Source organism: Peromyscus eremicus, unplaced genomic scaffold (assembly GCF_949786415.1).
Source record: "Peromyscus eremicus unplaced genomic scaffold, PerEre_H2_v1 PerEre#2#unplaced_240, whole genome shotgun sequence".
In the NCBI taxonomy this organism is placed as follows: domain Eukaryota; kingdom Metazoa; phylum Chordata; class Mammalia; order Rodentia; family Cricetidae; genus Peromyscus; species Peromyscus eremicus.
This window is the reverse complement of record NW_026734476.1, coordinates 219,102-245,384: the sequence shown is the minus strand read 5'-3', so window position 1 is coordinate 245,384 and position 26,283 is coordinate 219,102. Positions and strand designations below refer to the sequence as shown.

General features: G+C 39.2%; 1 pseudogene; it reads right to left on the bottom strand.

Moving 5' to 3' along the window:
- Positions 1–1,774: 1,774 nt before the first annotated feature.
- On the bottom strand, positions 1,775–2,603 carry LOC131901723 (14-3-3 protein epsilon-like; annotated as a pseudogene).
- Between the last annotated feature and the right edge of the window lie 23,680 nt (positions 2,604–26,283).

Genomic DNA, 26,283 nt, shown 5'->3' with positions numbered 1-26,283 from the left:
AACTCTGGATTCCTATTCCATTGTTTATACTACTTTGCATCTGAGGCAGTCTGTGGGAATTGCTTCATCCGCCATGTGGGTCCCAGGGATTGAACTCAGGTCATGAGGCTTGGCAGCAGGTGGGGGATTTGTAGCTTAAGTTTTTCTGCCTGGCCCACAGTCAGGACAAATCTCTCTCACCTGCCAGTCCCACAGCCACTCAGACCCGACCAAGTAAACACAGAGACTTATATTGGTTACAAACTGTATGGCCATGGCAGGCTTCTTGCTAACTGTTCTTAAGCTTAAATTAATCCATTTCTATAAGTCTATACCTTTCCACATGGCTCGTGGCTTACCGGCATCTTCACATGCTATTTGTCATCGTGGTGGCTGGCAGTGTCTCTCTGACTCAGCCTTCCACTTCCTAGCTTTATTCTCCTCCTTGTCCCGCCTACACTTCCTGCCTAGCCAATGGCCAATCAGTGTTTTATTTATTGACTAATTAGCAACACACTTGAAAAACAGACCATCCCACAGCAGGGATTGTGTGCCCAGCTCCCACTTCCATGCTGGGATTTGGTCTGCCTTGGGCTTGCACAGGTTTGTTTTCTTTTTCATGGTGTTGCAGTTTGTGTGAGTTCATATGTGCATCTGCCCTACTGTGTCCAGATGTTCCTTGTATTCCTCCACCACCTCAGATTATTATACTCTTTCTTTGTCCTCTTCCTCAATGATCTCTGAACTTTGTGATGGTAGGATGAGGTACATAGGTTCCCTTTAGGGCTGAGCATTCTTCTGTCTCTTATTCTCTGCACCTTGGCCAGTTGTGGGCCACGATGTTAACCACCATTTACTGTAAATCAAAGCTCCTTAAATGAGGGATAAGAGATACATTGATCTATGGCTGTAATGATGAGTCACTTTAATACTATGTCCATTTAGCAGCATGATAGTGGTAAGTTCTCCCCTAGGGCCTATGACTGCTAGCTGTATGTTCTTGGTCTGATAACTGTGCTAGTATGGGTTTCATCTTGTGGAGAGGAACTCAAATCCAATCAAATATGGTTGGTTACACCAATACTGTTTGAGCTACTATTACACCAATGGCCATGTGTCAGGCTGATCATTGTTGTGGCTCATAGGTTTCATAGATAGGTGTGACTGATGATTACTGCTCTCCTTTGGTAGCTTGCATAGCACCTTCCTGCACATAGCCAGCAGGGATGAAACATTTAGGTCATTACCAACTTGATTCTGCCATGTTCTATGACTCAAATATGGGTATCTTCAGCAATAGGGTTAGTGAAAATAAAAGACCACATTGTTATGACATTACGATTTTTTCCTATTATATAAATTAATTTTAATTCATTTTACATTTTCAATATTTTAAATAAATATTTTATAAGCTTGTATTTTAAGGTACTTTAATTTTTTCACTAGTGAAATTTATTAGAATATTATGATTTTTTGCTATTATATAAATTAATTTTAAAAATTCATTTTACATTTGCCTCTATCATGCGATTAATCTTTCTTAGATGCATCACCTAGAAGTCTAATGGCTTTCAAACGTCATTTCCATTTCTAATGATGATGTTGCTGCCTGTGGCTGGAGCAATACAGTAATGCTGAAACAGCCTCTATGCAGTCCTGTTAGTGTTGTAAAGAACCTAAAAGCTGGGACCAGTAAAATCCACAGAAATTCACTCTTGCCTTTAAGAACTTCTGAAAACTGTTTTTTGTTTTAAAAAAGGGGGAGGGGAAAAAAAAAAGAAAAACAACAGGGCAGGAACCTAAATTCTGAGACCAAATATGAAAGTCAAATTTGCTGGTTCTCAGTGACAATGGGGAACTTCCCAGGGAAGCGGAGGGGAGGGAGGGTGGTCAGAGATGTGTTCTCTTGTTGGCTTTATTGTGTCTCACTGATTTTCACCTTCCACATACTGCAGCACTTCTTTATTCTGCTCTTCACCATCGCCCTGCATGTCTGAGGTCCAGAGCGTCAGGTTATCAGGTAGCAGCTGCATGAAAAGCATAGAGTCCTTCTAGCTTTCTTCACTCAGTGTGTCCAGTTCTGCAATGGCGTCATCAAAAGCTGCTTTTGCCAACCTACAGGCATGGTCGGGGGAATTAAGAATTTTATAGTGGAACATGGAAAAGTTGAGAGCAAGACCTAAACAAATGGGGTGCTTTGGAGGGGGTTCTGTCATGGTGATGGCACTAGCAGCTTAGTAACCCACGAGGGTGTTTTCTGCAGCCTCCTTCCTGTCGTTTCCTGTGGCAAACTCGGCCAGATACCTGTGGTAGGCCCCTTTCATTTATAATAGAAAACCTTGGACTCGACAGTTTTAGCTGCTGGAATGAGGTGTTTGTCTTAGTTAGTCCTCTCCTCCCTTGTTTTCTTCCTTCTCTTCAATGCTGCTGATTATTCTCCAGGTTGCTCTTCTGGCTCCAATCACATTTTTATATACAACAGATATAAGGTTTCATTCTTCAACTGTCAGCTCCACGTCCATCCCTGCTGCTTTCTTCATTGATTCCATCATTTCATCATTTCGCCAGGCCTGCTCTGCCAGCTTTGCCTGGTACACCAGATCCTCCAAATCATCCATAGTGGCAGCGGCTCCAGCAGGGTATGCACAAAGGATGGAAGCAGATAACTTCAACTCTCAGCTTCTTGCTCCTAGACCAAGCAGTAAAAATGGCGGTGCTTCATATATTTATGTCTTACTTAATTTTTAAAATTTTAGAAGTGAAAATACAATCACATCCTTTCCTTTTCTGTTTAATTTTATTCCATATCCTCTGCTCCTGGGTGCCTCTCAAATTTATGATCTCTATTCCTTAATTTTCACACACACACACACACACACACACACACACACACACACACACACACGCAAATATATAAATACAATCTTCTGAGTCTATTTAATGTTGCTTGTATATGTATATGATTTCAGAACTGACCACTTGATATTGGGAACCAGTTAAAAGGATCATCCCTGGAAAAGACTAATTCTTTAGCAGCTGTGGTTCTTTTTTTTTTCTTTGTTTACAGGGGTTTTTTTGTTTATTTTTATTTATTTATTTATTTATTTTTGGTTTTTTGAGACAGGGTTTCTCTGTGTACCTTTGCGCCTTTCCTGGAACTTACTTTGCAGACCAGGATGGCCTCGAACTCACAGAGATCCCCCTGCCTCTGCCTCCCAAGTGCTGGGATTAAAGGCTTGTGCCACCACGGCCCAGCAGCCTGTGGTTCTTTGTTTAGGGGTGTAACCTTGTGAGATTTCCCGCTTTCAACTTAGCATATTGATTGGTATTTTCCCTGTTCAGTTTTTCTTTAGGCAATCATATTGTTGAAATATCGTGAAGCTTCCCTTTCATTTCTGGTTCCTACAATCTTTCCTCCTCCTCTTAATGATGCTCCCTGCACCTTAGGCACAGGAGTTGTGGAATACATATTGGGCTAGACTCCCCACAAACACTTGTTCTCTGAAATTGAGTGGTTGTGGTTGACTGCAATGGTCTCTCTCTGTTGCAAAGAGAAGCATTTTTGGTGAGGGGTGAGAGCGACACTTATTTGTAGTAAGTGGAATTCACTTAGGAATTGTACTGATTTAGTCAAGTGGTAGTACTGCATTCTCCTCTAGGACGCATGACCTCACTAGCCCCAGCTAATTTCCTAGCTTTCAAGGACCATGCATAATTTCCCTGCTGTTGAGTGGTCCTAAGTCTAATTAGAGAGCTGTTGGTGGGGTTTCAGCAGCAGCGGTGGAACGTGCGTGTTGGAGAGTTCCAAGGACGAATTTTTAGACAATAACACATTCTTGAACTGAGCCATGAGTATGGTTAGAAATTGAAAGTGAACAGGAAGGGAAGTGCACATTTCTGTTGGCAGAAGTCCAGTGGCTTCCACGAGATGAGATGTGGTCTGAAGGATGGTGTGACTACAAGCGACTTCCAGGAAATCAAGCACAGGGATGGTATCACTACAAGCGACTACCAGGAAAACAAGCGCCTCCTTGGAACCATCCCAGTGATGGCAACCGTTGTGCCAAAAAGACCGCCTCTGGGAGACAAGAGATCATCTCTGCTAGCCAGACTCGATGAAGGAGGCTACAGTAGATACTACCGTCACGTGGATTACCAAAAATGAGATAAGGCCGCTGTTTTTCTCAGAATCCAAGAAGTGGTCCACCCTACAAAAGAGGCCCTTATGGCTCCCCATGGTCAAGAGATGAGTATGCCACAAGCCGACAGCCTGAATACAGGGCCATAATAAACGACTTTAGAAGAAGACTTTTCTATTCTTCCCATTATTCAAGACAACGATCTCCCCATAAATGGGGCGCTCCTTTTTTGATAGAATCACATGTGGGCGGGAAGGACTCCCTACCCAGCAGATTTGGCTCCAGTCTCAGCAGTAGAAGCAGGATGCGCTCCTTCCATCAGTCTCGACTTCGATGTAAAGAGAGAGCCATCCAGTTTTTGAAAACAGCAAGAGATACTGTGCCTTCAGGTTCTTCATCCAAGGTGTTAAAAAGCCCCAGCCGGCTGACTGAGAAGGAACAGGCTGATGCTGCAAGCAAGTGGGCTAATGAAAATCCCAAGAAGTCAGAAGAAAATCACTTGGCTGAAATGTCCGAGTTTGAGACAGGATCCAAGGCACCGTTATATATCAACCAGACAGAAGTACCCGAGTCCAACACAACAGCTGGCACAGAATTGTGTGAAGACAGCCAGCTTAGCAGTTGCTCAAAAGCGATTGCATCAAAAATCACGGAGATTGAGAAGGTTTACCGACAAGTCTGTGAAACTTTCGGGATGGTGGTGGAAATGCTGGTTGAAAAGGATCATTCCTTAGAAAAATCTATACAGTTTGCAGTGAAGCAGAGTTTGCATGAAATAGGTGAGCAACATGTTGAAGAACTCAAGCATTTCATTATGGAGTATGATAATTCTACTCCAGATTTTGGAGGCCCTTTTTAGAAGAATTAGGGCTCAGTTCAAACAAATTTTTAAAGCTTCTAGATTTTTCCCTTTGGACTTTTGAAACCCTTACTATTTTGTGATAAAGAGAAATACTTTATGATAACTGACAACATTGCTAAGATCAAATAAACATCTACAATAGTTTTTAAAGTCTCTTAACTAGAATGTTTTCCCTATGTGTAGAATCGTCTAATCCATCTTCATACATCCCCTCCCTTCCAAAAATAATGTTCAATTAATTTTTTAATGTTTGAAAAGGCAGTTCTGGAGAGCAGCTCTCTGTACTTAACTCATGATCAATAGTCTTCCATGGTGTTCTGGTCTCCGGGGTATAATTTGTAGTTAGAGGTCATTCCAGGTTGCATCATAGGCATTGTTAGCATTTTGAGTTGAGTTTGACTTGCTGCCTGCTTTTTTTCTGCTTTGTAACTTTCAGTGATGTCAAAATATGCTATCTTAAGGAAGTAGAACTTAGCTGTCTTGCAATATTTGCTTTGAGAATAATTCTTCTTTTTTTTTTTTTTTTTTTTGGTTTTTCGAGACAGGGTTTCCCTGTGTAGCTTTGCACCTTTCCTGGAACTCACTTGGTAGCCCAGGCTGGCCTCCAACTCACAGAGATCCGCCTGCCTCTGCCTCCCGAGTGCTGGGATTAAAGGCGTGCACCACCACTGCCCAGCTAATTCTTCTTTTGTATAGGAAAGAAGCACTTAAAAAATCTCTAAAGGACACATTAAAACAAAAACCTTCTTCTCAAGTCTTTGAACATAGTGTGTCTCTTCTATGAAGTGAGGCTCCTAACTGCTCTCTCTGAACAACATTATAGATAAGACTGATAGGAGGGGGTAACCTGAGATAAAAATGCATTTTAATTTGAAGTTTCTCAGAAACCCTTCTGGTAGTGATAAAAAATTAGACTATACAACAACCTGGAGTTTTGTTTTAGGCCTGTTGTTTATCAAAGAGGGACCTGACAAGGAGCTCATGATTGGGATAAAATGATAGATTTCTTTGTTAATTTCCGTGTTCTTCGTTCTGTAGACTTAGAGAATCTCCCTCTTCACAAGTGTTATCAAAGAAACAAGGCAGAGTAAGGCATCACACCACAGGGAATGGGCTCTAAAAAGGCAGTTCATAAGCTAGAAAACAAGGAAGACCCTAAGGGGGGCACATGAATCACCTTGGGAAGGAGAAACAGAGGATATCTACATGAGTAAACTGGGGGTGAGGGGGGAAGTGGGGGAAGGGGATGCGGAGTGAGAACATGTTCAAGCTGGGGCAGTTGGATTGGGAGAGTAATGAAAGAGATATCTCAATAGAGGGTGTCATTATGGCGTGAGGGAGAAACCTGGTGCTAGGGGAATTCCCAGGAATCCACAAGAATGACCCCAGGTTAGACTACTAGCAATAGTGGAGAAGGTAGCTGAGCTGGCCTACCCTGGGAATCAGATCCGTGAATATCCTGTCATAGAGCCTTCATCCAGTAACTGAAGGAAGCAAGTACAGAGATCCACAACCAAGCACCAGGCTGAGCTCCAGGAGCCAGTTGAAGAGAGGGAATAAGAATGAGGAAGACGGGGTCAGGATCATGATGGGGAAATTTACAGAGACAACTGGACCAAGTTCGTGGAAACTCACGAACTTTAGACCAACAGCTGTGGAGCCCTCATGGGACTATACTATCCTCTGCATGTGGGAGAAACTTGGTCTCTTTGAGGGGCCCCTGGCAGTGGGATCTATCCCTGGTGCATGATCTGGCTTTCTGGATCCCACTACCTATGGTGGGACACCTTGCTCACCCTTGACGCATGGTGGAGGAGCTTGGTCCTGACTCAACTGAATGTACCAGGCTTTCCTGTTCCCACATGGAAGGACTAACCCTTTTGGAGGAGAGGATGGGGCATTGCGGGGGAAGGAGGAAGGAGATGCAGTAGGGATGAGAGGGGGATCTGAGGTTGGTATGTAAATTGAATTAAAAAATTAAAAAATAAGCCATTTCATGTACCCAGGATAAGATCTGTTCCCATTGCTAGGGGATGGGATGAGGAGAACTTGGGGGAAGCAGGAGAAGGGGAGGGAGGAAGAACTGGGGTTGGTAAGTAAAATGAATACTAAAACATATATAAAAAAATTAAAATAAAAAAAGAAACATGGCAGAAGACAGCAAGGCCAGCAGAGCTCCCCTCACCTTGTAAGTGAGTCAGTGAACAAGCGAAGAGAAAATTAGGACACTCCACTCACTTCTTGATCCTTCCCTGCATAGCACTGAACCAAAAATATACAATTTGTGACAATAGGTACATTAAAATCACGGTTTTAATTACTTCCCAATTTTTTTATCTCCTTTTTTTGAGTCAAAGTTTTATAGTCTACTCTTAGCTAGACTGAAAACCATTGTGTAGACCAGGCTGGCCTCAGACTCACAGAGATCCCCCTGCCTCTGCCTCCTGCATGCTGAGATTAAACACATGTGCTACCATCCTCAGTATTCTGTTCGTTATGGCCAAGATGTAACAGTTGATGGTGCATACTTGTAGGCAGACTTTTTTTTTTTCCTTTGGGCCTCCAGCTCACAATTTAAAAAATGACATGGAGACATACTATTAATTATGAAAAGCTCAGCCTATAGCTTATGCTTGTCCCACTAGCTCCTATAACTTAAATTAACCCATTTATGTCAATCTATGTTTTGCCTCATGGCTTTTTACCTCTCTTCCTTCTTGCACCTCCTGTTTCCTCTCCATGTGCCCTGGTGTCTGTCACACACCTAGATGCATCTCTCTTCCTCACTTTTTGCCCCAAAGTCCTGTCTAACCTCTTTCTGCCTAGCTATTGGCCATTCAGCTCTTTATTAAAGATATCAGAAGGTGCCTTGGCAAAGACACATCTTCACAGTGTACAAAACAACTATTCCACAATATATACTTAGCAATATTTTGCCAAGCTCTTCATTGTGGTACTTTGTTGTCACAGCTGGTTAGGTGTATTTGTTCTTTCCTTCCCTTGGCTGCTTGCACAGCACCCAGTACTATGAAAACTAGTCCTCAGGGTGCAGACTTTTAGGTCAGTTCCAGCTTGGATCCTTCCAGTCCGGTGTCTGAAGCACATTGTATTTTCAGCAAGAGAGACTTACCTCCAACTTCTGTGAGATGGTCAAGGGCAATGTCAATACCTCATATTGTTTTGGGACTCTCAAACTCCCCTTACCAACAACTCAAAAGGGAGTGTTTCATCCCTGGTACTGGGGATTTTGCTAGACAGTCTATGGCTTTTTGTAGAAACATTGACATCTGAGGTGGGGGAATTTTCATTTGAAGTACAGATGTATTCACACACACACACACACACACACACACACACACACACACACTCATCAACACATACATGTGATTTTAGATAAATAATCGTCTTTTTTAGGGTTTCTGTTGCTGTGATGAAGCACCATGACCCAAAAACAAGTTGAGGAGGAAAGAGTTTATTTGGCTTACACTTCCATATCGCTGTGCATCATCGAAGGAAGTCAGGACAGGAATCTGGAGGCAAGAGCTGATGCAAAGGCAATGAAGGAATAATGCTTACTTGCTTGCTCCCCATGGCTTACTCAGCCTGCTTTCATATAAAACCCAGAACCACCAGACCAGAGATTGTACCCCCCACAGTTTGCTGGGCTATACCCACCAATCACTAACTAAGAAAAGGCCCTACAGGCTTGCCTACAGCCCAATCTTATGGAGGCATTTTCTCAGTTGAGGCTCCCTCCACTCAGATGATGCTAGTTTGTGTAAAGTTGACACAAAACTAGCCACCACAATCGCTGTGGCTTTTTTCAAGCATCCTTACTGTTATTTCGACCTCTTCCCCTCCATCCCCATTTGTATTGACCACCTTCTCTCCACTCCAATAAAAACCTCCCCTGTTTTCACTATTTCCCCTCACATCATTTGTATATTGTTATTCTTCATTCTAGGGCTCCTTCCCATGTCCTCCCCTGTGTGCTACCACTTGACTTTCATAGTTTCTGCATTTACTCCAGGTTTCATATTCACATCTGAAGATTTGGAGGTAGGAATCACAGAAGAATGGGAACATGTGCCATTTGACTTTCTGTGTCTGGGTTAATTCACTTAATACAATATTTTCTAGTTCCATCCCTTTGCCTCTAGTTTTCATTTTCTTTACAGATGAACAGTATTCCACAGTGTATATGTATTGCATTCTCATTACCTCTTCATTAGTTGAAAGCTATTTAGGTTATTTCCTTTTCCTAGTCTATGTGAATAGAGTGGTAATGAACAAGACTGAGCAAGTATCTGGGGTAGGATGTCAAGAACTTTGGACACATGCCAAAGAACTGCATAGTTTGCTTATAAGGTACGTGTTTGCCTGCATGTGTGTTCACACTACATGTATGTCATGTCCACGGAGATCAGAAGTGGTGTCAGTTCTTCTGGAACTGGAGTTAAAGAATGTGTGAGCCTCTAAGTAGGTTATGGGAATTGAAGCTTGGTCCTCTGCAAGAGTAAAAATGCTATTAACCACTGAGACATGAGCCATTTGTTATTGAGAGCCGCTGGAAGCAAAAGTCCGTGAGAGCATACAGCATTGACAAGTAGAGTTGAGAAGGTCAACCTATCAGAACTAAGGGTTCTGTTACAGGAAACCATCACTCAATGCATTATGAAATTCCTGCCTTTTGAATGAATTAGCTGTCACTTGTTAAAAACTTCTTGGGCAATAACAGCTGTGATTCTCCCCATTTACCGTGCATCTCCATGTTATGTGTACATGTAATCTCATGATTGCATCTCAATCTTGGACACAAATTTCCCTATATATTTGGGGTAATTGGATAACTGTCCCCAGCTGTGTTTATTTTCATTACTATATATCTGGCCAGGGCCATTTTCTGGACAAAAGTATTTCAGCAAAGGTTCCTTTTTCCAAAGACAAATGCAGAGAAATAAACATTAGCTCCTCTCACTCACAGATAGAGAAAAGAACCACTAACAATTAAATCCTAAACACCTTACCTTCACCCCAGGTTACTTACACAAGACCCTAATTTAAGAGATTTACTTCTCACATTCCTGGGATGATGTTTTAGCCATTTGTTAGTTACTGAGTTAAGGCAGTTACTTCCCACTCACCCAAGGAGATTGCCTGCAAGGCAAGAGAGGAGATAGGTGCCAATCTTTTTTTTGTGCAAAATAAGTTTGAATTCCTCCTCAACCAGGTGCTATTCCTAGATTTTCTCCTCAGCAATTACTCTGAGTGAAAGTGCTTTTACTAACCAAATACTACATGCTCTGACATAGGTTGCTTAGCCACCTAGCATATGTCCCTCTTCCTATCAGAAAGCAGCTGCAGCTGGGACGAGCTGGAAAAGTGGCACCAAAGACAGTTTAATTTCTTGTGACTTGTTGACCACTAACATTCTACCTAGCCATTTCTAGATTATAGTTTGAGCACACAAATTCCCTAATTGATCTTAGCCTTTAGTTGACACTACCAGAGAACTCCCCTTTAGCCACTCCCATTTTGGGTTGTAATTGGAAGCTGACAATTATTGCTTTATGTGTGGATCCTTATCTCCTCTCTCTGTGACCCTGAAAACCTCAAGCCTTGCGTTGCTTTGCCAAAGAATTACTGTGTGGGTATATATACTGGTTCTCTGAGAGCACTGGGGAGAATTGATTGATTATTGCTCGAGCTAGAACTTCAATTACTATATTGAATAAATATGTGGAGAGTGGACATCCTTGTCTTGTTCTTGCTTTTAGTGAAATCACTTTGAGTTTTTTGATATTGGCTGTTGGCGGCCTTTATTATGCTTAGGTATGTCCCTTGTATTCCTGATCGCTCCAAGAACTTTATCATGAAGTGGTGTTGGATTTTGTCAAAGGTCTTTTCAGCATCTAATGAGATGATTATGTGATATTTTTTCTTTCAGTTTGTTTATATGGTGTATTACTTTGACAGACATCAGTATGTTGGACCATGCTTGCATTCCTGGGATGATGCCTACTTGATCATAGTGGATAATTTTTTTATGTGTTCTTAGATTCGGTTTGCCAATATTTTATTGAGTATTTTTGCATCAATGTTCATGAGGGAGATTGGTCTGTAATTCTCTTTCTTTGTTACATCTATGTTTGGCTTGGGAATCAGAGTAACTGTAGCCTCCTAAAAGGAGTTTGGTAATGATCCTTCTGTTTCTATTGTATGGAATTCTTTGCAGAGTATTGGTATTAACTCTTCTTTGAAAATTTGGCAGAATTCTGCATTGAAACCATCTTGTCTTGGGCTTTTTTTGGTTGGGAGACTTTTAATGACTTTCTATTTCCTTAGGGGTTATTGGTTTATTTAAATAGTTTATCTGGTCTTGATTTAACTTTGGTATGTGGTACCTATCTAGAAAATTGTCCATTTCTTTTAGATTTTCCATTTTTGTGGAGTACAGGTGTTTGAAGTATGACCTGATGATTCTCTGGATTTCCTCGTCTGTTTTTATGTTTCCCTTTTCATTTCTCATTTTGATAATTTGGATGCTCTCTCTCTCTACCTTTTGGTTAGTTTGGATAAGGGCTTGTGTATCTTGTTGATTTTCTCAAAGAACCAACTCTTTGTTTCATTTGTTCTCTTTGTTTCTATTTTATTGATTTCAGCTCTCAATTTGATTATTTCCTGGCATCTATTCCTCCTGGGTGACTTTGCTTCTTTTTCTTCTAGAGCTTATAGGTGTGCTGTTAAGTCACTAGTGTGAGAATTCTCCAAATTTTTTATATGGACATTTAGTGCTATGTGTCTAGCCAACATCAAGTCCAATACAGAGAAACTCAAAGTAACCCCAATAAAACCAGGAACACACAAGGTCGTCCACTCTATATCTATTCAATATATTACTTGAAGTTCTTGTTATAACAATAAAACAGCTAAAGGAGATGAAGGGTATACAAATAGGAAATGCAGAAGTCAAAGTATTATTTCCAGATGATATGATAGTATACTCAAGCAACCCAAAAATTCTACCAGGGAACTCCCACAGCTGATAATCACCTTCAGCAATGTGTATAATACAAAATTAATGAAAATAATTAGTAGCCCTCCTATTTACAGCTGACAAACTGATTGAGAAAGAAATCAAGGAAACAACAAGCTTCAGAATAGCCACAAACAATGTAAAACATATTGGAGTGATACTAACCAAGCAAGTGAAAGACTAGCACGATAAAAATATCAAGCCTTTAAAAAAAGAAATTGAGCAAGGTATCAGATGATGGGAAGATCTCCCATGGTCATGAATTGGTAGAATTAAGGCAGTAAAAATGGCCATCCCACCAAAAGCAATCTACAGGTTCAATGCAATCCCCATCAAAATTCCAATACCAAGCCGGGTGGTGGTGGCACATGCCTTTAATCCCAACATTTGGAAGGCAGAGCCAGGCATATCTCTGTGAGTTTGAGGTCAGCCTAGTCTACAGATTAAGATGCAGAACAGGCACCAAAACTACACAGAGAAACCCTGTCTCATAAAAAAAAATTCCAACACCATAATTTACAGACCTTGAAAAGACAATAATCAATTTCGTATGAGAACAGAAAAGCCAGACTAGCTAAAAATCCTGATAGCATAAAAGAACTTCCAGGGCTATCACCATCCCTGATTTTAAGCTGTACTACAGAGACATAGGAATAAAAACCACATGGTATAAGCATAAAATCAGACATGTTAGTCTATGGAATTGAATTGAAAACCCAAACATAAATCCATATACCTGTGGACACCTGCTTTTTAATAAATAAGCCAGAAATATACACTGGAAAAAGAAAACATCTTCAACAAGTGGTGCTGGTCATACTGGATATCTGCATGCAGAAGAATGAAAAGAGATCCAGTGGGAGTGTCTAACTGGAGGCCCAAGACACAGGAGGGAGGCCATGCCAGACACTTCCTAGATGGCCAGGATCTCTAAGCTGGATGGTTCAGAGACCTAGCATTGAACCAAACACTATTGGTCTAAAATAAAGTCAATGGAATGATTCCTAGTGATATTCTGTTATACTCATAGATCGATGCCTTGCCCAGTCATCATCAGAGAGGCATTTTCCAGCAGCTGATAGGAACAGATAAAGAGGTCCAATGACAAACATTAGGGGGAGCTCAGCGAACCCCACAGAAGAGGGGAGGAAGGACTGTAGGAACCAATGGAGTCAAGAACACCAGGAGAGCAAGGCCCACTGGATCAAATGAGCAGGGCTCACAGGAGTTTACAGAGATGGAAGCAGCAATCACAGAGCCTGCATGGGTCTGTGCTAGGTTCTCTGCATACATGCTGTAGGTGTTTAGCTTGGGGTTTTTGTTGTACTTCTAACAGTGTGAGTGTGAGGGAGAGTGTCTCTGACTCTTTTGCCTGCTCATGGGACCCTTTTCATCCTACTGGATTTCCCCATCCTGTCCTACAAACAGCTTTTTTTTTTCTTTTTGCTACAACTCACTGGAATCTAAGTGCTAACTTAAGCTGGAAACCTTCTAAACTGCATGGTTACAGCTGCCCTCATTTAAATAACAATGCCCTTAAATCACCCAAATATTAGTTATTTTTTAAAAAATCAGGCTTATAGACTGTTATAAGACCTTAAGAAGCCAGGCAGTGGTGGCTCATATTTTTAATCCCAGCACTCGGGAGGCAGAGGCAGGTGGCACTCTGTGAGTTCAAGGCCAGCCTGGTCTCCAAAGTGAGTTCTAGGAAAGGCGCAAAGCTACACAGAGAAACCCTGTCTTGAAAAACCAAAAAAAAAAAAAAAATAAAAGACCTTAAGAAATTAAATAAAATTTATTGAAGCCAAGGGTAATCTCACAAACTGACTTGACATCTCCCACGGCCATCCCTAGAAATCAAAATAGTAATTGTTATAGACTTACAAGATTGCTCCTTTACCATACCTCCTCACCCTAAAGATTGTCAGCATTTTATTTTTCACTTGCCATCTCTCCCTGCCACAATGGAGGCCAAAGCTGACATACAGTGCAGGAGATACAAATTCTGTTTATCCAGAATTCGTTTTATTAGGCAGAGTTCCTCATTATATGTACAGATTAACAATCAGAACTAACTGTCAATTATAGTTTCCTCAAAGTCACCCAACCCAATAATATATATATATACATGTGTGTATACATATATATGTATATATATATATTTATGTACATATATTACAATACATTTATTGCACAGGTGATATTATATTATATTTAACTATGAAATTCATGAGCACATAGATTGGAAGATAACTCTACAGGATATACTGGCACTTTTTCATATGTCTGTCCAAGAACTACAAATTTTCTCCCTATGGGAGCTTACCCAGGAGGCCGATGTCCTTATGATTTAATGGCTATGAAATGAGAAGTAATACAACATTTGTATCACTGCTTTTCAATTTTAGGAATGCCTAGTGCTCATAAATGGACAACGGCCTTACATATACTTCAAAAGCTCTTAAGAACTGGTGTTCAACTTTTCATATCTCCCACTACAGGCATTCCTTATTACCTGCCAGGTCAAGATATGATGGAAGGATCTCATCATACTTTAAAAAGCAAAATGTCCTTATTCCAAAACGGAGATCTTAAATATCCATCTCCCCATATCTTAAATCATCTGCAACCCACAGATCCAGGGAGGCTGCTTAGCAGGGGGAACCCTAGGATGACTGTGGCTTATAATAAGTTTTGGTTTTGCCCAATGACTGGGCAAGGTTTAGTAAAATATTTCACTATTAGGATGAGAATTTGTACTGTATCATGCTGATGAAAGAAAATGCTGGCCATACTTTCAGGAGGGGAGGCTAAAATCTTTTTAGATTATGGATTAGCCTATAGAAAAATGTCTGCCATAAATCAAATAGTGAAGGGGAAGATGAATAGGAATCTCACTTACACAACTTAAATAAAACATAGCTCTCTGAACAGATGAAGATAGGTTTCTTCTGTATCCCAGAATCTAATCAATATTTATATGTATAATTCAGCTATTAATTGGCTTAAATGGGCTTATTGGGAAATGTTATCATTTTTACTATTTTCTACAGAGAAAATATTTTACTGTTTAAAATAACTCTAGACTTTTGAATTATAACCTGATTTTATGTTCAAGCTATCTGTGTATTACTTCTCATGCTCTGTTTGTAATCAATACATTCTGAAGACTATATGAGTTCTTTCCTCAGTCATTTCTCCACAAAGGTACAGCTAAGTCTCTAGGACTTTCTCCCTAGTAATTGGAAAGGTCCGGATTTTTTCATAGTATCAGGAAGAAGATATGCTTACATATTTCCACAGGACACTGACTTGCCTTATGGATCCTGAATTGCCTGGTCACACCATATGAGCAGGCCGCTGCAGGACAAAGGTGCTCTAAAGCTCTTAGTCTGAATACAGGCTGTTACTTACCTCTAGATTCTTAAATATTGGGATTTGACTTTAGGAATAAAGTGATACAATTCCAGATCCTTCTGATGAACTGTTCATCACTGATATCAAAACTTATAAAAATATGATTAGAAATAATAATTCTGCAAGGATGACTAGACTGCTACTCACATCACAACGGGGCTACCTGGAAAACAGGACCCCAAGAAAGACAAAGGGATCACCCAATGACAGAGATATGGAATGAGATCTACATGAACAGCCTGGACATGAGTGGGGTTAGTGAAGGGCGAGGGTCGAGGGAAAGAGAGCTTGGGGGAGCAGGAGATCCCAGCTGGATCAACAACAGAGAGGGAGAACAAGGAATAGGAGACCACGGTAAGAGAAGACCACATGAGAATAGGAAGAAGCAAAGTGCTAGAGAGGCCCACAGAAATCCACAAAGATACCCCCACAACAGACTGCTGGCAATGGTTGAGATACAGCCTGAACTGACCTACTCTGGTGATGGGATGGCCAAACACCCTAATTGTCATGCTAGAAACCTCATCCAACTACTGAGGGATCTGGATGCAGAGATCCATGGCTAGGCCCCGGGTGGATCTCTGGGAATCCAATTAGGAAGAATGAGGAGGGTTTATATGAGCGAGAATTGTTGAGACCAAGGTTGGATAAAGCACAGGGACAAATAGCCAAATGAATGAAAACACATGAAATATGAACCAATGGCTGAGGGGTCCCCAACTGGATCAGGTCCTCTGAGTGGGTGAGACAGTTGATTGGCTTGGTCTGTTTGGAAGGCATCCAGGCAGTGGGACCAGAGCCTGTGCTCATTGCATGAGTCGGCTGTTTGAAACCTAGGGCCTATGCAGGATCACTTGGCTCGGCCTGGGAGGATGGGACTGGACTTACCTGGACTGAGTTTACCAGGTTGATCTCAGTCTGCACGGAAGGCTTTGCCCTGGAGGAGATGGGAATGGGGGCGGGCTGGGGGAAGGTGAGGGGGGTGGGAGGGGGAGAACAAGGGAATCCGTGGCTGATATGTAGAACTGAATTGTATTGCAAAATAAAAATAAAAAAATACTACTAAAAAAATAATAATAATTCTGGCCTAAATATATTTTATTAATTTTGATCAAATAGTAAACAAAATTTGATATATGTAAATGACACATTTCAGATTCCATTCTCTGGCTATCCTGCTGTTTTGTTGAGACTCCAAGGATTCATAATTTTGCTTTGACAAAATTCACCACTGTTATCATATTGCTAATATGTCTAAAGATTTTGACTTTTTAAGAAGGTTATTATAAACTTCAGGAGATCGAAACTCACCAGCACTCACAAGCCAAGAAGGACTAGAAGAATTAAAACCTGACTACAGATTATTTCTCCCACATACAAATTTTCTGTGTTTCTTCAGCTGGGGGCCGTTTCCTCTCACTCTGGGCTGATGTACTCTTCTCTCATCAGCTAAAACCATGCATTTAATATTCCATAGTTACACCTGTGGTGATATTTTATTTGTACTGAAATGTGATTTTATTTTTATGTTAATAAATAAAGTTGCCTGGGGGTAAGAGCTAATAGCAAGCCATAGCAGAAGCCTGGAAGTGGGGGTAAACACCTTTAATCCAGATCACATGACAGACAGATCTCTGTGTGTTCAAGGACACAGGCAGCATGGAGACACATGTCTTTAATCTCAATACCAACCATAGAAGTCTTGGAGATCTGTATAGACAGGCAGTGAAGAGGAGGTCATATGGTTGGGTTTACAACCAATGAGAAGGCAGAACAGAAAGTCAATAAAAAAACAGATACACAGGAAGTAGGTCTCTTTCTGAGGGGAAGGACAGTAGCAGCAGGAAGGGTAAGAAGGTGGTTTTAAGTCTCAGCTCTCAGCTACTGCTCTGACCTCTTAAGCTTTTAACTCTGCATTTGACTCTATGTTTCTTATTAAATAAGACTGTTCATCTACATCTGGTGCCCAGTGTTCGTGGTACAAATTCATGAAAAAGCCACTTGCCTGTGGCCTTTCGGGCCCCCGCTCACACCTGAGTTACACATAGCCAGTTGTGGCAGCTTGGCGGCCTGCCAGCTGACTGACTCCCTAGCTGGGGACAGCTCGGCCTAGGCCCCAGGGCTGACCAACTGAATGTAGCTACACCAGTGCTATGAAAAACTCAGGCCTGCCAGAACTACCGCTAATTGCAGTAGCTACACGCAACTGCAGATAGAGCTGCTGTTGGCTGAAATGTCAAAGCACCTGGTCGGAGCTTAAGGAAGCCTGAGCCCAGGCTCGACTAGACTCAAGCGGGAACACATGACTAGATATAAGCATTTAGACAGAACTCTTGGCTATGCTTTCTTGTTCTCTCTCTCTCTTTCTCTCTCTGGAATCACACCTCGGACACTAGGTAGCTGTTTTGAAATTCCCTCAGATTTCTACTGTTCTATGCAGACTTGGTAAGTCAATTAAGGTATCAGATATTTTAAAGGAAAAAACTATTTAAAAGAGAAAATTTTTTCCACATTAAAAAAAATGGGTTTTATGTGTACATTGGTAGAAAATTGGGCTTTGTTTGATAAAATTTTAGGCAGTCTGAAAATGGAACAACTATATGAGCAGATTAATGTTGATGGGATTATGCACATTATTACTTTCCTTATCCTTATTTTACTATTTAAAAAGATAGTCAATTTGAGTGCCAGGATAAAAGCTTCCAAAGACACCAACAGCTCTACCTTTAAAATGATTAACAGACAAGCCTGTATGGGTTCATCAATGGCCTTTAACAACAGAGAAACTGAAGGCTTTACAAGAGCTGGTAGAAGAACACTTACATGCTCAGCATATTGAAAAATCAACCAGCCCTTGGAATTCTCCTGTATTTGTTATTAAAATACAGGAGAATTAAAATATTCTTAATTATATTACATTAAATTAAATTATCATATTAATTATCATATTAGTATTAAAATTAATATATTTTTAATTATTATAATTATCATAATAATATTAAACTATTATATTAATATTAAAATAATTAAAAATTAATATTAAAAAGAAATCTGGTAAATGGAGAATGGTAACAGACCTTAGAACATTTAACAAAGTAATTCAGCCAGTGGGCTCTCTACAACTTGGAACTCCTTTGCCTACTCTGTTACCAAAAGGATGGCCTCTCATAGTAATTGATTTAAAAGACTGTTTTTTTTTCAATACCCTTACAAGAAAAAGACAGAGAAAGATTTACCTTCATGGTGCCTACTTACAATAATCCTCAACCAGTTAAGAGGTTTCAATGGAGAGTCCTCCCACAGGGAATGTTAAATACCCCAACCCTGTGCCAATATTTTATACAACAGCCTTTGGAAGTGACACGTAAAAAATTTCCTAAATCTCTAATTTATCATTATATGGATGATATTTTACTAGCTGACTCATATGCAGATACTTTAGAAAGAATGTTTGAAGAGGAAAAGAAAATTTCGCCTTACTGGGTATTACAAATTGCTCCTGAAAAGATGCAAAGAGGAGATTCTATTAATTATTTAGGATATAAAATAGGTCTACAAAAAAATTAGACCCCAAAAGGTGCAAATTAGGAGAGATCGACTACAGACTCTTAATGACTTTCAAAGATTATTTGGAGACATTTCTCATCTATGAAATATTGTTGGGGTAAAAAATGATGAACTGAATAATTTGTTCAAAACCTTAGAAGGTGACAAGGACTTAAGTAGTCCAAGAGAATTATCACCTGAGGCTGAGAAAGAACTGGCCTTGGTAGAAAAGAAAGTACATGAAGGGCATGTATATCATATTGATCCAAAGCTGGATTGCATTTTGGTTATTTTAACCTCTAGGCATTCTCCTACAGGAATATTAATGCAGAGGGAAGATATTATGTTGGAATGGATATTTTTCCCAAACAAACCAAATAAAAAATTAAAAACTTATGTGGAAAAAAATCTCTGACTTGATTTGGAAAGGAAAATTGAGACTTCATCCATTAGCAGGAATAGACTGAGTAGAAATTATCCTAACTTTAACTAAGGAGGATATTGAAAAATTATGGACAGAAAGTGAACCTTGGCAAAGAGCTTGCAGTAATTTTTTGGGAGAAATTAATAGCAAATATCCAAAACGCGATAGAATTAATCAAATAAAGAGAGATGATTGGATTTTGCCTTGAATTGTATGGAAAATACCCATATATGGAATTCATACATTTTATACAGATGCCAACAAACAAGGAAAGGCAGGTTACAAATCAGAAAATTTAAGTAAAGTGGTTCAAAGTCCTTATAATTCAGTTCAAAAATCGGAATTGTATGCTATTCTGTTGGTATTAATGGATTTTTCAAAACCTCTCAACATAGTTACTGACTCTCAGTATGCTGAAAGAGTGGTATTACCTATTGAGACTGCAGAATTTATCCCTGGTGCTTCAGAACTAACTTCAATATATATTCAATTACAAGATAGAATCAGGAAAAGGAGTCATCCTTTATATATAACTCAAATCCTATCCCATACTGGTCTGCCAGGCACTCTAGCACAAGGCAATGATAAGATTGATAAATTATTGATAGGAAATGTGCTGGAGGCCTCAGAATTTCATAAAAAACATCATGTCAATAGTAAAGGTTTAAAAAAGGATTTTTCCATTACCTGGCAACAAGCCAAGGAAATTATAAGGAAATGTCCTACATTTTCCTTTTACAAACAGACACCATTTCCAGAACAATGTAACCCAAAGGGTACTCAAAGGAATGAAATCTGGCAGATGGATGTGTTTCACTTTTCAGAATTTGGAAAATTAAAATATGTACACCATACCATTGATACTTATTCAGGATTTCAATGGGCAACTGCTTTGAGATCTGAAAAAGCTGATTCTGTAATCAATCATTTACTAGAAGTTATGGCCATCATGGGTATACCTGCCCAAATTAAAACTGACAATGCTCCAGCCTATGTCAATGTTAAAATGAAACAGTTTTTTGCTTATTACAATATAAAGCATATTACAGGTATACCACATAATCCTACAGGCCAAGCAGTTATAGAAATATCAAACAGAACTCTAAAGGATATACTAAAAAAACAGAAAGAAGTAACAAAAACCTCCAGAAATAGACTGCATAATGCTCTATTAACTTTGAATTTTCTCAGTCCTAATGAGAAAGGAACAACAGCTGCAGGGAGGCATTGCATAACAGAAAAAACTACAGAATTAAATCAGCCTATATACTTTAAGGATATGCTGACCTCAGAATGGAAACCAGAATATGTGTTCTGTTGAGGACGAGGTTTTGCTTTTGTTTCTACAGGAGAAGATAAGCAGTGGTTACCATCAAAATTGATAAAGGTTTGATTTGAACAAGGGAGACCTCTTAGAGGAGGTGATAGTTCATCAACCAACATGACTATACAATTTAAACTAACTTACATCTTTAACACATACTTTTTCACTTAATCAGACAATAACTTCTCGAAAGGGAACCTGCCCTAAATTAGTCTTGGGGAGAGGTTTTTGTTTTTGTCTTTTAGGAGAATGAAGGCTAAGGAATCTGAAGAACACTGGACAAATGAGACATCTGAAGAAAAAGGACAAATCATCTGTCCCAAGAAAAAGAGTAAAATGGCCTATTGGTATATCATTTATAAAATTTTATAAGTCTTCCTAAATGTTTGTTTCTGCTCTTCTCTAAAGAAATTTAACACTATTGGTCTTCCTGTACCCCAGTTCAATTAAAATTTAAAGCTGACTTTGGAGTTGGAGAATGGCTCTCTCCTTCTTTAAACTCAAGCAGGTTGTTAAAAGGAAAATGCAAACTCCCTGTATCATGCCAGAAGAAAGAGCCATCTTCTGCTATGGGACAGGAGAAAAACCAAATTAATTAAGGGACTATTCTATTACTACTAATCTAACTTCTTTGATTCTATTCTGATTTTTAAACTGTTCTTAAAGTATGAATTTTATATCAAAGTTTACAGAATTTATATATATTATGTATATATGTACATTTTAAACTTTGTTAAGACATTAATGGTCATATAGAGTACTAATTCTAGAAAAAAGGCTTCAATTAGCTGCTTATACATGTCTTTGTGTTCGAGTCTCTTATCAGTTTTCTTGCAGGAAATCACAGCCAGGCCTATCATCAACTGAAGTCTCCAGAAAGAAGATGGGGCCCCACAGCAACCACAATTCCACATGGACAATAATAATACCACTAAGCTGACAAACATCATCTACAGATCAGCTTTGCACTACAAAATGCTAAGAGCAGTTTTGAGAGGGCTAGCTGAGATGATCCACTTTCAAAGACTACTTAAATAGGACTTGAGATAAGTCCTTGACTTTGGCATTATGTTCAAACTGGACAACAAAGGAAATAGCTACCTTTCCTAGAATTTGACAATTAACCCAAAATTTTTCTTTTCAGAACAAAGATACATTCACCCACACCCAGCAGGAATCAATTTTAAGAATACAATGCCCACATTCCCAAAGAGGTGGTGTGGAGCAGGTGGATTTTTGGTCTTTTAATGAGTTTTGTGTCTGGGATAATTTTCATTGTTTAGGAGGGTTGGTTACAAGTTGTTGTTAAGGGTTAGGAAAAGGGCTAAACAAAGGAGAATAGATTTAAGGTTCTCGTTTAAAAAAAAGACAGTTACTAGTTTTAAATACTTTACAGTGGATTGGATTTTTTTATTGTATACAAATTATATATATTTAGATTGATATTGTTAGAGAATGATATACGTAAATTTCTAATCTTGTTCAAGATATTGTACTTATACTGTTCATTTAACAATGTAATGCAATTTGCTGATCCTTGAATGTCATTATTACCAACTATCAGGATATAAAGAAATGAAAGTTAGTAGTTAGACATTACAATAGAACTTGTAGTCATATTAGGTATGTTTTCAAGATTGAGCAGATATATTTTAGATACATAGGTCCTCTTCAAACCCATCAGAGAGCTACAGAATATGGCTTTTAAAGTGTTTTAATAACTTAGAAAATTTTTCTTTTTTGTTATGACTATGAGACATATCAGCTCCTGACAGTACCAATCTACTTCAGGTAAAACATGGGCATTGAAGAAACTGCATATGGAGTTAACTTTCATCGTGGCAAAAGTTAGCCACTGGACAACAAAGTATCCTCAAATTAACTGCTGACAAATAGGAAAAAGTGGACAGACAGGACACAAAACAAAGGACTACCAATTCTTGCCAAGACAAGTGTGGTTGTGGCTTTAAAAAAAGGCATCTTCTGAAGCCAGGATAATATGGCACCATCCCTGAAGTGGCCTTTGCAATCGGGAAAAGGTACAGTGCCCTTTTCTCCAAAGACAACTGAACAGGCAGTGGGCTGATGGCTTCTGATGTGCAGTGGAACAGCAGCTGAAAGAGTTATTCTTTTTTATTTTATTTTACAATATAATTTAATTCTACAAATCCGCCATGGATTCCCTTGTTCTCTCCCCTCCTGCCCCCTCCCCTCCCCCCCCCACAAAACAGTTATATTTGAAGAGTAACTAAGCTCACACCTCTCAGTGGTAGACTGGCATTTAATAGAGGGATGTGGAGAAGAATGGGATGCTGAGATGAAGTCACACACACACATAGCCAAGAAGAATGGACAGCTGAATTAAAAAAACATCAACAATCTCCAGAATTTAAAATCCTGAATCATGACATGACACTATTGGAATTCAGGTGTTTCTGGTATGTTGACTGCTCTCACCAAATGTGAGGTCGAACTGTTGACATTGTGTACATCCTAGTTCACAAATGAGTCTGTCAGATACGCTAAGCCTATAGGCTGAAGATGATGTCCCAACACTGTGGAGAAACCTCAGGTGACTGTCCAGGCAGCTGGCTGTTACTGTCAACTCACATGTTTTGGAAGTTGCTTGCATGCACTTCCTGTTTTTATTTTTGTTAGCTAATATTATTTCCTTCTTGGGTCTCGGAGGGAGTTGAAGTTTAGTTAGTTATAACTGAAGATTAGTTAGGATAGAAAGTGAATTAGGTACATTTTACACTTACCAAAATAGGATAGATAATGGAATTATTTTCTCTGAATTTGTCAAATAAAAATGCACTAGACATTTTTTAGGTATCTATTGCTTGTATATATGGTATATAGTTATTGTACTTTTGTATATAGTTTTCTTATATTATTATATCTGTTTTATTAAAATAGAAAAGGGGAAATATGGTGATATTTTATTTGTACTGAAATGTGATTTTATTTCTATGTTAATAAGTAAATTTGCCTGGGGGTCAGAGCTAATAGCAAGCCATAGCAGAAGCCTGGTGGTGGTGGTGCATGCCTTTAATCCCAGCACTTGGGAGGCAGAGCTAGGTAGATCTCTGTGTGTTCAAGGATACAGCCAGCATGGAGACTCTCACCATTAATCTCAATACGAACCATAGAAGACCTGGAGTCCTGTATAGATGGGCAGTCACAAAAAGGTCATGTGGTTGGGTTTACAACCAATGAGAAGGCAGAACAGAAAAAAGTATATAAAGACAGATACACAGGAAGTAGGGCACTCGCTAAGGAGGACAGCAGCGGCAGTGAAGGTTAAGGTTTTTAGCTCTTAGCTATTGCTCTGACCTCTTGGGCTTTTAAATCTGCAATTGACTCTGTGTTTCTTATTTAACTCGATGGTTACATCTACAAGCTGCAAAGGAAAAAGTTCAAGTAACATATGAAGGAAGACCTATCAGAATTACACCCAGCTTCTCAAAGGAGAGTCTAAAAGCAAGAAGGTCCTAGACAGACCTTTTGCAAACACTAAGGGATCACAGATGCCAGCCCAGAATACTATACCCAGTAAAGTTTTGAATGACCATAGACAGAAAAGCAAAGTATTCCATGATAAAACCAGATTAAACAATACCTATCCACAAATCCAGCCCTATAGAAAGTACTAGAAGGAAAACTCCAACCCAAGGAATTTAGCTGCTCCCACAAAAAACAAAAAGGCAATAAATAGCAGCAAATCTCAAATAAGGAAAATGCATACACACAAACACCACCAACAAAAAAAAATAACAGGAATTAACAACCACTGGTCATTAATATCTCTTACTATCAATGGACTCAATTTGCCCATAAAAAGACACAGGCTAACAGAATGGATATGAAAACAGGATCCATCCTTCTGCTGCATACAAGAAACACACCTCAACTGCAAAGAAACACACTACCTCAGAGTAAAAGGCTGGGAAAAGACTTTCCAATCAAATGGACTTAAGAACCAAGCTGGTGTGGCTATCCTAAATGTTAACAACATAGACTTCAAACTAAAATCAATCAAAAGAGATTGGGAAGGACATTACATACTCATTACAAGAAAGATCCACCAAGATGAAGTCTCAAATCTGAATATTTATGCCCCAAATACAAGGGCACCAACATATGTACAAGAAACATTAATAAAGCTTAAATCGCCCATCATACTCCACACATTAGTAGTAGGAGACTTCAACATCCCACTCTCAATACTGGACAGATCTGCCACATTGAAACTTAACAGAGAAATAAGGGATCTAACAGATGTTATGACTCAAATGGACCTAATAGATATCCACAGAATATCCCACCATAACAATAAAGAATATACCTTATCCGTAGCACCCCATGGAACTTTCTCTAAAGTCAACCACATACTCGGTCACAAAGCAAATCTCAATAGATACAAAAAAGTTAGAATAACATCCTTCAGTCTATCAGACCACCATGGTTTAATGTTAGATTTCAACAACAACAAAAATTACAGAAGGCCTACAATCTCATGGGAACTGAATAATGCTCAACTGAATCACCAATGGGTAAAGGAAGAAATGAAGAAAGAAATTAAAGACTTCCTACAATTCAATGAAAATGAATGTACTACATACTCAAACTTATGGGACACTATGAAAGCAGTGCTAAGAGAAAAATTCATAGCACTAGATGCCCACATAAAGAAATTGGAGAAATCTCACACTAGTGACTAAATAGCACACCTATAAGCTCTAGAACAAAAAGAAACAAACTCACCCAGGAGGAAGAGATGCCAGGAAATAATCAAATTGAGAGTTGGAGTCAATGAAATACAAACAAAGAGAACAAACCAAAGAATCAATGAAACAAAGAGTTGGTTCTTTGGGAAAATGCATAAGATAGACAAGCCCTTATCCAAACTAACCAAAAGGCAGAGAGAGAGAGAGAGCATCCAAATTAACAAAATCAGAAATGAAAAGGGAGACATAACAACAGACAACGAGGAAACCCAGAGAAGCATCAGGTCATACTTCTAACACCTGTACTTTTCAAAATTGGAAACAGACAATTTTTCTAGACAGGTACCACATACCAAAGTTAAATCAAGACCAGATAAACAATTTGAATAGACCAATAACCCCTAAGGAAATAGAAACAGACATTAAAAGTCTCCCAACCAAAAAAATCCCAGGACAAGATGGTTTCAACACAGAATTCTACCAGATTTTTAAAGAAGAGTTAATACCAACACTCTGCAAATTATTCCACACAATAGAAACAGAAGGGACATTACCAAACTCCTTTTATGAAGCTACAGTTACTCTGATTCCCAAGCCAAACAAACATTCAACAAAGAAAGAGAATTACAGACCAATTTCCCTCATTAACATTGATGCAAAAATACTCAATAAAATATTGGCAAACCAAATCCAAGAACACATTAAAAAAAAAGTATCCACCATAATCAAGTAGGCTTCATCCAAGACATGCAAGGATGGTTGAACATACTACATTTACTGTAAATTTATAATTTACAGCAAGGAAACAGCCAACATCAAAAAGTTC